Genomic DNA, 10652 nt, shown 5'->3' with positions numbered 1-10652 from the left:
TGGTTCGAACCAACTTTGGTTGCACCATCATTGCCCACCCCCTAGTTGAGCATTCATGCTCAACCAAAAGCATGCTTATTGAATCACATACCCTTCCAACACTGTGCAAAACAAAAAACAAACCTTATGCATATTGTTTTTATTTACCCGCCACTCCTTCTCATGCGGGTTGCCCAACCCCCTGTATTTTCTATCATCATCCCCCTGGGTCAAACACATACCTTTGGTCATGGGCTATCCTTCTGTAGTAGCTCCATGTAGTACTCTATCCATGCAAATATCCAATGGTGCACATAGAAGGCAGCTAGTACACATTCACCGCTCCAAGCATCTACAGGCCTCCAACTTGCTTTGTATAGAGCATCATCATGCTCACTATCCTGCACAATGGCTACACTTACAATCCTCTCCCAACCATATAGAGAAGATACCTCCTCCAAAGACTCCTCTTGCTGGCGAATGACCCATTGCACTGCCGCTTCCATGAGCATGTCCATTAATAATGAGCCATAGACCTTCGTTATCATATTCTCCATTTCCTTAGCCTTTTCTTCTTCTTCCATGCACAATTGGCAGCACCTGTTCTTCATTCAAAGGTTCTTCTACCAACTTTGCACTCCACTCTAAGCCTGCAACATCTTCGACCACCACATCTTCAAGACCATCCACATAAGTAGAACCATATGGCTTAAGCATCATGTATTGTAGACCCACTTCATCTTCATGTTCTTCAAGCACATGTCCTATCTCTGACTCTCCAAATAGGGAAGAAAGAGGATCATCCCCTACCGCATCATCTTGTAGCATAGCCTCAACATAACCTTCCTTCTCATTCTGTTCAACCCTACCATCATCTACCTCCACCAAACTTAAACATGGGCCCGTTTTACCATCCTCACAAGGTAGACTAGTAGCCACTACTCCATCTCTTTGCTCCTCTTTCATGACCGTAGAATCTTTTTCCCTCTTGGCCAAGCTTTGTACCTGCTCCACCACCATGGCATACTCCACAACTACCTTTATAAGCATCATCATCAGCACATTACTACTTAGTACCTTCATCTCCATGCTCAGACACTTTCCCTTGCTCCTCGTTCACATTGCCTACCAACATATCTTCATGCAAAACATTAGACAGCTTCACCCTTACCAAATCAGCTTCATCGGGCTCTATTTGCTCGCCATAGGATGTGGACTCATCCTCCAAGCTATCCCCTCTACCTGTCTCCCAAAGGATGGAGCTGCACCATCATCATCATCACCATAGGCTGACTCCATAGCAGCATCCTCATCCTCTTACTGCTCCAAAAAAACTGGGCCACCGTCTTGGTTTTGCGTACTCTCTTTCTCTTCCTCTAGGTCTTCCACACATCTGCAAATTGGCCATCAACTGCTACGCTCTCATACAAGGATTCAAGAAGAACAAGATTTAGTTCTTCTTCATGCTGCACTTGGCTCCTGGCATCTGCCACTTTCTCCACATACAGGTTCTTCTTGACACAAGGCTTATCTTGGCTAATAATCTTGGCTACCACAAGCACTGGCCCTTCACAAACAGGAAACTCCACAGGCACATAATTGACCATCGGCCTTACCTCAAGAGGCTCTACACTTTGAACTCTTGGAACCATCCTTGGTTGAACAACCAAACACATTGCCACCGCAATAGCCACATAATCCTCAGGCTTCACCAAGCCCAACTCCAGCTTTCTTTTTACCTTTCTGCTCTTTATCTTGGCAAAATAGACCATCCCTTCATAGTTATCTGCATCGAACTCCACCTTTTCTCTGATTCTTGGATGCAGGCAATCCAAGAACTTTGACACTTTGAACAGTTCATGGCCACGGCACCCTGTAGCTACCTCTAGCTATCTCCAACTGGCTTCAAATTGCTCAACAAAAATAGCAAAATCTTGACTTACATCTTTGCGTAACGCCCTCAGCCTTGCGCCAGCTTCCTTTGTAGTAATCACCTCTTGAAACCACTCCAAAAACTAACTTTGCAACCTCTTTAAACCATTGAGCCAAATCCTCGCTCATCCTTGCATCAACATCGGATCGTTTGTAGCTTTTGTGCATCCGTCAACATATGCATCGACAGTGGCCATAACTCAAAATGTGCTAACCAATCCTCAGGATCCTCAATGACCATAAATATGGGGCCAGAACCTGGCTCCACCATCTCTGTCAGCTTCAAATTTGACCATTGAACACTTCCACCATCAGCCAACCGCTTCTAAAAAGCACCTCTTCCAACCTCATATCGGAGCATCAGACAGCTCCTCCGTGGGGGCACCAGAAGATGGAGAGGGGGAATGGGGAACATGCCCAACACAAAAAGGGAGCTACCTCCTATAGCTCAGGGCATACACAACACCCCAATCCACTTAGTGATCACCACAAAAAGGGAGCTACCTCCTATAGCTCAGGGCATACACAACACCCCAATCCACTTAGTGAGCACCTTTGACTCACACAATTCCCGATATCACACACACAACCAACCACCACTCAATGCACCCGCGCTCGAAGATACCATCAATCAATCCGCACCCACAAAACGGCTGCAATTTACCATCTACCCTTGAACACAAAGACCAAACTCTCTCTCTCACTCTCTCTTTGCACACACACTCATTGGGGGGGCGCACACGCCATCACACATCCGGTAACACACACAACATAGTAGAGAAGGAGAAGGGGAGAAGGAATAGCACAACAAAAATGACCATTTTCAATGAGGGGACATCATTCTCTGCTCAAAAAATACCATAGCCACACTCGGCTTCACAAAATACATAGGGGGAGGGACCCTCTTGGTCCTCTGCAGATAACAACTCTTTGTTGGCTCTTTCCCTCAAGGTACACCCCTCTTGCAGGAAGAAAAATCCCCAAAAACGTTAAAAAAAACCCTCTTATAGGGAGGGAGCATCCATTTTTGGCATGTTTCTCATTTGACAACACTTGGTGACTCATTTGGTATATGCTTGCATGGTCTTCTCTCTCTCTCTCTCTCTCTCTCTCTCTCTCTCTCTCTCTCTCTCTCTCTCTCTCTCTCTCTCTCTCTCTCTCTCTCTCTCTCTCTCACTACGGGAACCCCATGGGACTGCCCATTACCCTACCACTAGCGATATCGCTAGTTTGGGGGGGGGGGGGGGGGGTACTTAGCCTTTTAGACACCAAAAGAGGGGGAGCCCTCACGGGCATGGAAACCGGCCCACTGCGAGCACCTGCCATGTCCTGGATCTTAGTTTAGAATGTATAATATGGAAAAGTACTCAAACATTACATGGCTTGGATGTGCAACACACGCCCTAAATTTACCCCTAAAGTTTATGGGCAGATTATCATTCATAAAACAGGTCATTATTGATGCCAATCATGTAGTCAAGTTTATACGGGAACATCATTTTACATATGCTTTATTTTGCTCCAAGTCTCCGAATAAAGCACTTCAAATTTTTTGTGCCACACGATTTGCTACCACATACTATGTGTTGAATAATCTCATTGAAGTGTGAGTGCCTCTTACAAAAACTGTTGCAGATCGTCGTTGGGAAGCTTGGCTTAGCAAGTATCCAAGACACCGCAAAGCAGATCAAAAATGTGTGTCCTTGGTGCAATCTCCTCTCTTTTGGCGGAACATTGACAAACATGTTGGGGTTAGTAAGCCCTGTGTGGAACTACTAAGGGTTGTCGACACATATAAGTTTGTCATTGGTAAGGTTTATTGGATCATGTCTGAGGTGCTGCCACTACAATGCAAGCGAGAGAACAAAGATCGTGCAACTTGTGGAGAAACGATGGGCTCAAATGCACACACCATTGCATGGTGCTGCATTTGTCTTGGATCCAAAGTTTCAAATGAACGGACAAGCTTCCAACAAAGAGGTAATGAGAGACTTTAGAAACATCTTCTTGCAGTTGGCCAGGCGATGATGGCATGGATGCATTCCAACAGAGGGTGGATTATGTCAATAGGGAAGGAACTTTCAAAGATCCCTATGTTCTTAATAGTGTAAAAAGGTTTTCAGGCCCAATATGGTGGAAAGAATATGGAGGAGATGTAGTTGAGTTACAACATGTGGCGACCAGGGTGCTTTTGATCGCGGCATCCAATGGTATAGCTGTGAGCGCAATTGGTCTTCTTATGACTTTATGCACTCAAAGTGTAGAAATTGCTTAAGTCTTGCTCGTGCCGTAGACCTTGTGTACGTCTTTTGTAACATGCGTCTCATTCATGCACCCATGATAGACACACGAGCGACCGAAGTACACTTTGGAGTGCTTCAGAATCATGAAACGGTGGTGGAACAGAGGTGTAGCGATGATGAGATGTAGTGGAAAGTGGCTTCAGAATGTTTAGAAAATGAAGAGGTTGATGACTTGGTGCCTGTGATAGATGGAAAAATGTAATCATCTTTTCATGATATTGTATCTAGGCTCTATCTCACTGTAGCTCACTATTGAGCTATATATCTCACTTTTTTAATTAAGAGCAACATGCACACCTTTGGACAATCTATACATTAGCAAGGGAATGTGGTATAGGAGGGCCTTTTTATTTGAAAGTTTAAGGAAATGCTTAAAGCTTAAGCCAAGTTTGACCAATATTAAAAGAGAGGGCAAAAAGAATTATGTTGAGATCTTTAAAAATACCATTTGTATATTTTGTATTTTGAAAATAGGCTATTTTAACACAAAAGAGAGGTGGGTAACTGAATTTTCAAATGTCTTTTCCCCATCTCTCTCCTCTCTCTAACATATAAAACACTCTCTCTCACTTAGTTCTCATTAAAAGAAGCACTTTTCAGCCCCTACCAAAAGATTTTGCATATTCTCCCACTGCATTCTCTCTCTATCACATGAGCCAACTCTTTCTCTTTCCCCCCTTTTTCTCTCTTGTCACTTCCACCTCCCATTCATTAGGAGGACATTCTATGCTGCCTACATTTGACAGAAAGTGCAGATCCTCCAAAGATGCAGATATACTCTCTCTCCCACTCTCTTTCTTTATGTATTTCTCTCTCTCTCTCTCTCTCTCTCTCTCTCTCTCTCTCTCTCTCTCTCCCCCCCCCCCCACTCCCTCCCTCTCTCTCTCTCTCTCTCTCCTCTCACTCCAGCTTCAGGTGAGAGCAATGGAGAACTCCATTACCTTTGTGTGTAGCAGCATTTTTCTCTCTAAATCTCTCATGATCAATATTTTGAATTCAAAGGAGATTGAGCTACACTCCCTCTCTTTCTTCCCTCCACAGCATAATCCTTTTCTACTATCTTTGAGTACCTTCCACTTTTTCACTCCATAGCCATCTTTCCACACTTGCAGCAGTCACCATTACACATTCTCTCACTTTTTTTCTTGATTAGCTAACAAACATGTCATTCAATGACCCTCCACTGCAAGACGATATCGATTAAACGTTGATTTGGAGCAGGAATACGCTATTGTGCAACTTGGCACATTGAATCCCAATGTTGCAAATCGGCTACGAAGCATTGGGTGTAAGGCAATCAACTTATGGGTTGATGGCCACATTTACCCAGGTGATCCAACAACTAATGCACCACTACCCTTTTGTAATGCAACTGAGCTTTTGCGTTTTTTTAAAGATGGAAGAGTCGGACTCTTTGACTATTGTTGGAGATTGTATTCAGCTTTTGTCAATGAAAAAGAATCAAGTAAACATCTCTTGCCTGCCTATTCATCACTGCAAGAGAAGTCTACAAAAGATCTACAGCAAGTTAGAGAGGAAGCCAACAAGAAGATGAAGCAACTGAACGATGAGATGGCGAATCTCAATGAGAAAGTATAACAACAAAAAAAGAGCAAGAGCGTTGACTAGACAATTATGTTCAACTACAACACACTTCACAAAATATGCGTCGGTGAATTGATCATCTCACACACATTCCCCTCGGCTACCACATTCGTAAGCCCAAGAGACAAGCGATGTCCTTGCTATCTTCAAGTGGTGGAGCTCAAAAGAAACGTGTCCATCAAAATCGGTAAGAATACTGATGCAAGATTTTGATTTCCTACTTGTTCTACAGGTTGGTGTAACGGTAATTCAATATGAAAAAACTTGGCTCGAAGGATGATGGGAATTGACCCCGATGCTCAAACAACCGGACGTGCTCTGCTGCAGCATATCGGTAAGCCAAAGGAGATGGTTGAGCTGCTAGATGATCCATCCAACACTAGCATTGCTGATGTTTTGTAGCAGAATTATTTCAGTGAGCTAAAGAGCATTGTGTCGCCTCAAGAGATGATGGAGGTGTGTGACAGTGCAGGAATAAGTTCTAATGCTTATGAAGCTTGGTATCAAAGCGTCACACTCGGTCAACGGACAAAAGGTTTGTTTTGGTTTCTGTCAAGGTCTTACAGTGTCAGTGTTGCAAAAAAGTGTGCCAATAATGATGTTGCAAGCTTGTTGGGTGGATTTCAGTATGTGGAGGATGACATGCCATTAGAAGACAAAAATTTCTTCCACTACACCGAGTTCAACAATTTGTATGTTGACTTGTTGAAGCTCAAGAGTCAATGATCAGATTTTATGGGTTGACACAAGAAGAGTGTGATGGGGAAGTGATATCTGTTATGAAGCTTGATGAGTGCCAAGTTGTTAAAGGTCAATGGCTCGAAAGGGTAAGTGTTACGTTGATGAGCAGGGCCTTGGTGGGTGTTGAAGTGGAGCTAAATGCCAATGAGAAAGGAAACAATTATTTAGGTGAGTGCCAAGTTCTTAAAGGTCAATGGCTCGAAAGGCTAAGTGTTACGTTGATGAGCAGGGCCTTGGTGGGTGTCGAAGTGGAGCTAAATGCCAATGAGAAGGGAAACAATTATTTAGGTGTTCAGTCAGAGAAAAATATTTGGTGACTGGCAGCTTTTCATCTCCCACATGAGACACATGAGACTCTGAAATGGTTTTTCAATCACACAACAATCGTTGATGTCATTTGACAACAACAAGAAGGACAGAGATTGCATGTTTCAGGTCTTGGAACGTTCCACGTTGAGTGGCATTTGGCAAGAGACTTGAAAACACTCAAGTCTGTGTTAGGGTGTAAGCAAGGTGCAATGACCCTCTTTCCATGCATTTATTGTAGCCACAATAAATTCTCAATGGGAACTGATGGCAAGGGTGCAAAGGCCAGCAAGTTGGAAGGTGGTAAGGGTAATGGAGGCAAAAGTTACAGTCAACTCTGCGAAAGGTGTACCCACTACACAAGCAATGGATAAAGCACTACAACAATGGTTTCAAGGTATCCTCAGTTGTGATAGCAAGTACCTCCTAATCGAAACATGGATGATCCAAATTGGGATCCTATTCTTTCAATACCACTGTTAATTGTGCATGTGTGCACCCTTCATGTTCGTCTATGAATTCTTGACAAGTTTCTCATGCTCTATATTAATTACGCTTGGAATATGGATCTTGCAGAAAGAAGAGAAGAGTGTATATGAGGACTCGAATCTATTCTATCGAGCGTTGGTCTACATGGGGGTGCAGTTGAGCTATCAAAGGACAAGAAGGTGTCTCGAAGTACACAAGATTGTCCTAATAAAGTATGTATGGGTGGTACTAAAGCTAGACATTTGCTTTCAAACTATTCAGACTTCCAAATTCCCAAATGAGTTTCAATTGTGGAAAAAGGTGTGTGACATTACCACCTACAAAGGTAATGAAGCAGCCCTAGGAATTAAGCGTGCTCGTGTGTGGCATCCTACTGATGATATTTTTTGTCTTCTTGAAAAGGCAAAGCTAACCAATAATGAGATATCCACCCTAAATTTTATAATCGATAGTTTTATAGCACAAATGGTGGATGCTTGGGAGGAGACACACATAACACATTACATGGTGTGTTGAACATTTGATATTTTCAATTGAAATACATCTGTATGTAAGACTAAAGTTTGTTCTTTTTTGTAGCACATTCTTTTTGCACATAGTGCATTTTACGACACTTATGGTTCATTAGGCATTTGGAGCAGCCAAGGAATGGAGCTCTCACTCTATCAAACAAAAGTAGTGTATTTTAAAAATACACGACATGGAGGTGGAAGGAAAAAGAGCAATGCCCTTCACGAGATGTTCAATTGGTTCTACAGAGTTTTAGCAAGGAGAGAGAGAAAGAAGACAAGTGAACAAAGAAGTTTAGAATGTAGAATACAAAAAGGGGTTAGCTTGAGGAGATCACAATCATATCATGCTTCTAGTGCAAAAGATCAATTCCGATGCTGGTTGGAGACAAGGCGGCGTGATGGAAGGCGTTGGGTGGAAATTTAATTTCCTTTTGACACTAACCATTTCTATTGTAAACATGCATTGTCTAAAGGCGACAATTATTAGTCCCATGGCTCAAGTTTTGTCTATTTTGGAGTCTTTTTTAATTTTGAGTGATTTTATTGAGTTTATAATTTTTATTTAAAGTTTAAGTACTATATAAGTCAAAACTCACAACTTAAAGTTTATTTCTTGTTTGCACATTTTAGAAGATCCTTTCAAGACCAAATGTACACGCACTCATATCTTGCACAACATGGATGATACACAAGAGCACACGACCATGCACAACGATGACACCACTGCCACTGACAACACTAAAAATCCAGAACCAACACCTCATACATTATCCACCGCTTCAAATCCACAGTCTCAACCACAAGAACCATCTCTAAACACCCACCCAACCTTTGACTACATAGGATCAAAACACCATGCGGAAGATTTTTGGTGATCTCCAACCACTACAGCATCCGAATTGCACACCTCTATTGGAGCTCGACCATTTCCAAGTCTTAACAGACCAACACAAGAAACAGGACCTGGAGCTCAAGTAGCGGTAGAAAAACTGCAGATCAAGCAACGACAACACCTGAAGCTCAAGCAGTGGCTGCACCTGAAGATCAAGCAACCACAGCTACACCATAAAAAGCCCCCCCGCGAGTCAGACAAAGGGTGATCAAAGTAATACCGGATGATCCTATTTCAGTAGCACGAGATGCCGAGAGGAGGAAGAGAATGAGAGAGTTGGAAAAGAAAGAGGCAACAGATAGTAAAGCACAAAAATTGCATGAAGAACAAAGAAGTCACAGAGAGCAGGAAAAATGGCAGAAAGTGGAGGCCGAGAGAGCCGACTTGGCTAATTTATGAGCACAAGCAGAGGTCGAGAGGAGAGCGGAAGAGGATAGAGCTCAGGCCACCGAACAAGCCAAGACTGGGAGCTCCAGACCTCAAAAATTCCTCAGAGCACAAAACAATGTGCCAAAAATAAAAAGAACAAGCTCACACCGGAAGAGAAACAAACCCAAGAAGAGAGGAGGAAAAAGTACAAAAATGACCCTCCTCAATGGGCCAGACAAGCGGCTCCTCCACCACCGCCAACAACGCAGAAGAAACAGCGATGGAAGCCTTGCACATTTGCTCTACGTGAGATCCAAAAATATCAAAAGAGCACGGAGCCAATAATACCAAAGGCCGCTTTCTCTTGGGTGGTAAGAGAAATTATGGACGAATATTCAAATTTTGTGACACGTATCCAGCATGCGGCTCTTTTGGCTTTACAGGATGCCGCCGAGGACATTTTGGTGCAGTTGTTCCAAGATGGCGTATCTTGTATGGTGCATGTAAAGCGAGTTACTGTAAAAAATATAGATATAGCTCTAGCTCTCAATCTGAGGAATGAAGGGGGCCTCCATAAGAATTAGTTTCCCCATGTAACCTCTTTTTATGAGATTTGTAATCTTTTGAAATACTATAAACGACTCAATTTTCTACCATTCGGTGTAACTCTGATAGTTAATTGTGTACTTTATGTTGTTGAAGTATTTGACTTAATCAAGTAGTTAGATTTCACCTCCTTGACCATCCAAGCACTCGTCTGACGTGGGATGCCTATCGGTGAATAATTTGCAAAATGGAGCCATTTTGGGTGTGTACGGAGGCCGTGGGACGACCAAAAGCCAGTTGAGGACCAGCAACGTGAAACACGTCTTAATTGCCCCATGCATGTCGTGGTGCACCCAAAACGGCTCTGTTTTGCAAAATATTCACCGATAGGTATCCCACGTCAGACGGGTGCTTGGATGATCGAGGAGGTGTGAACGCGTTGAAGAAAAAGATCTATTGGCCAATATGTGCAATTAGAAAAAAAAGTACATGAAGTGACAAACAAAATACAAAAGACAATATTATTGTATATTGCTTTGGATATTACATCATGGCTGGTTGGTTTTCTTATAGATTACATCTTTTAGTATAGGGCGAATGGCTGACTTGACACTAAAGGTTTTGACAATATCTTCTGGGTTTGTCACCTCTTGACCTAGGCTTAAGGCACAATGGGAGAGGATTGACCCAGGATGATTTCCTGTAAAGGCATACAATGCCCCCTCTCGGTCCACCAAGATACACTTGTGAGCATTAAGGGTAAGGGAATCTTTAGCAAGGATGACACTTAATGCCTTGCACTTGAGCAGCTTGGAAAAACCATGCTTGGAGAACTCTGTGTGTGCAACTCGAAGAACGGATGGCCCCAGATGGCCAAGTTATTGCCACAGGGAGCTATCTCTACCCATAGGATTGTTGCATGAATCCCCGGTATGCATTGCAAACTTATCAACATGGTATGCGGCTTGCAAAACATTT

General features: G+C 43.0%; 1 pseudogene; it reads right to left on the bottom strand.

Annotated features, from left to right (window-relative positions):
• Nucleotides 1-227: 227 nt before the first annotated feature.
• LOC147463889 (uncharacterized) lies at nt 228-807 on the bottom strand (annotated as a pseudogene).
• Nucleotides 808-10652: the final 9845 nt, after the last annotated feature.

The sequence above is a fragment of the Adiantum capillus-veneris genome, chromosome 2, assembly GCF_014529385.1.
Source record: "Adiantum capillus-veneris isolate H3 chromosome 2, ASM1452938v2, whole genome shotgun sequence".
Classification (NCBI taxonomy): Eukaryota; Viridiplantae; Streptophyta; class Polypodiopsida; order Polypodiales; family Pteridaceae; genus Adiantum; species Adiantum capillus-veneris.
The sequence above is the reverse complement of the archived record's forward strand: the minus strand, read 5'-3'. Positions and strand labels throughout refer to the sequence as shown.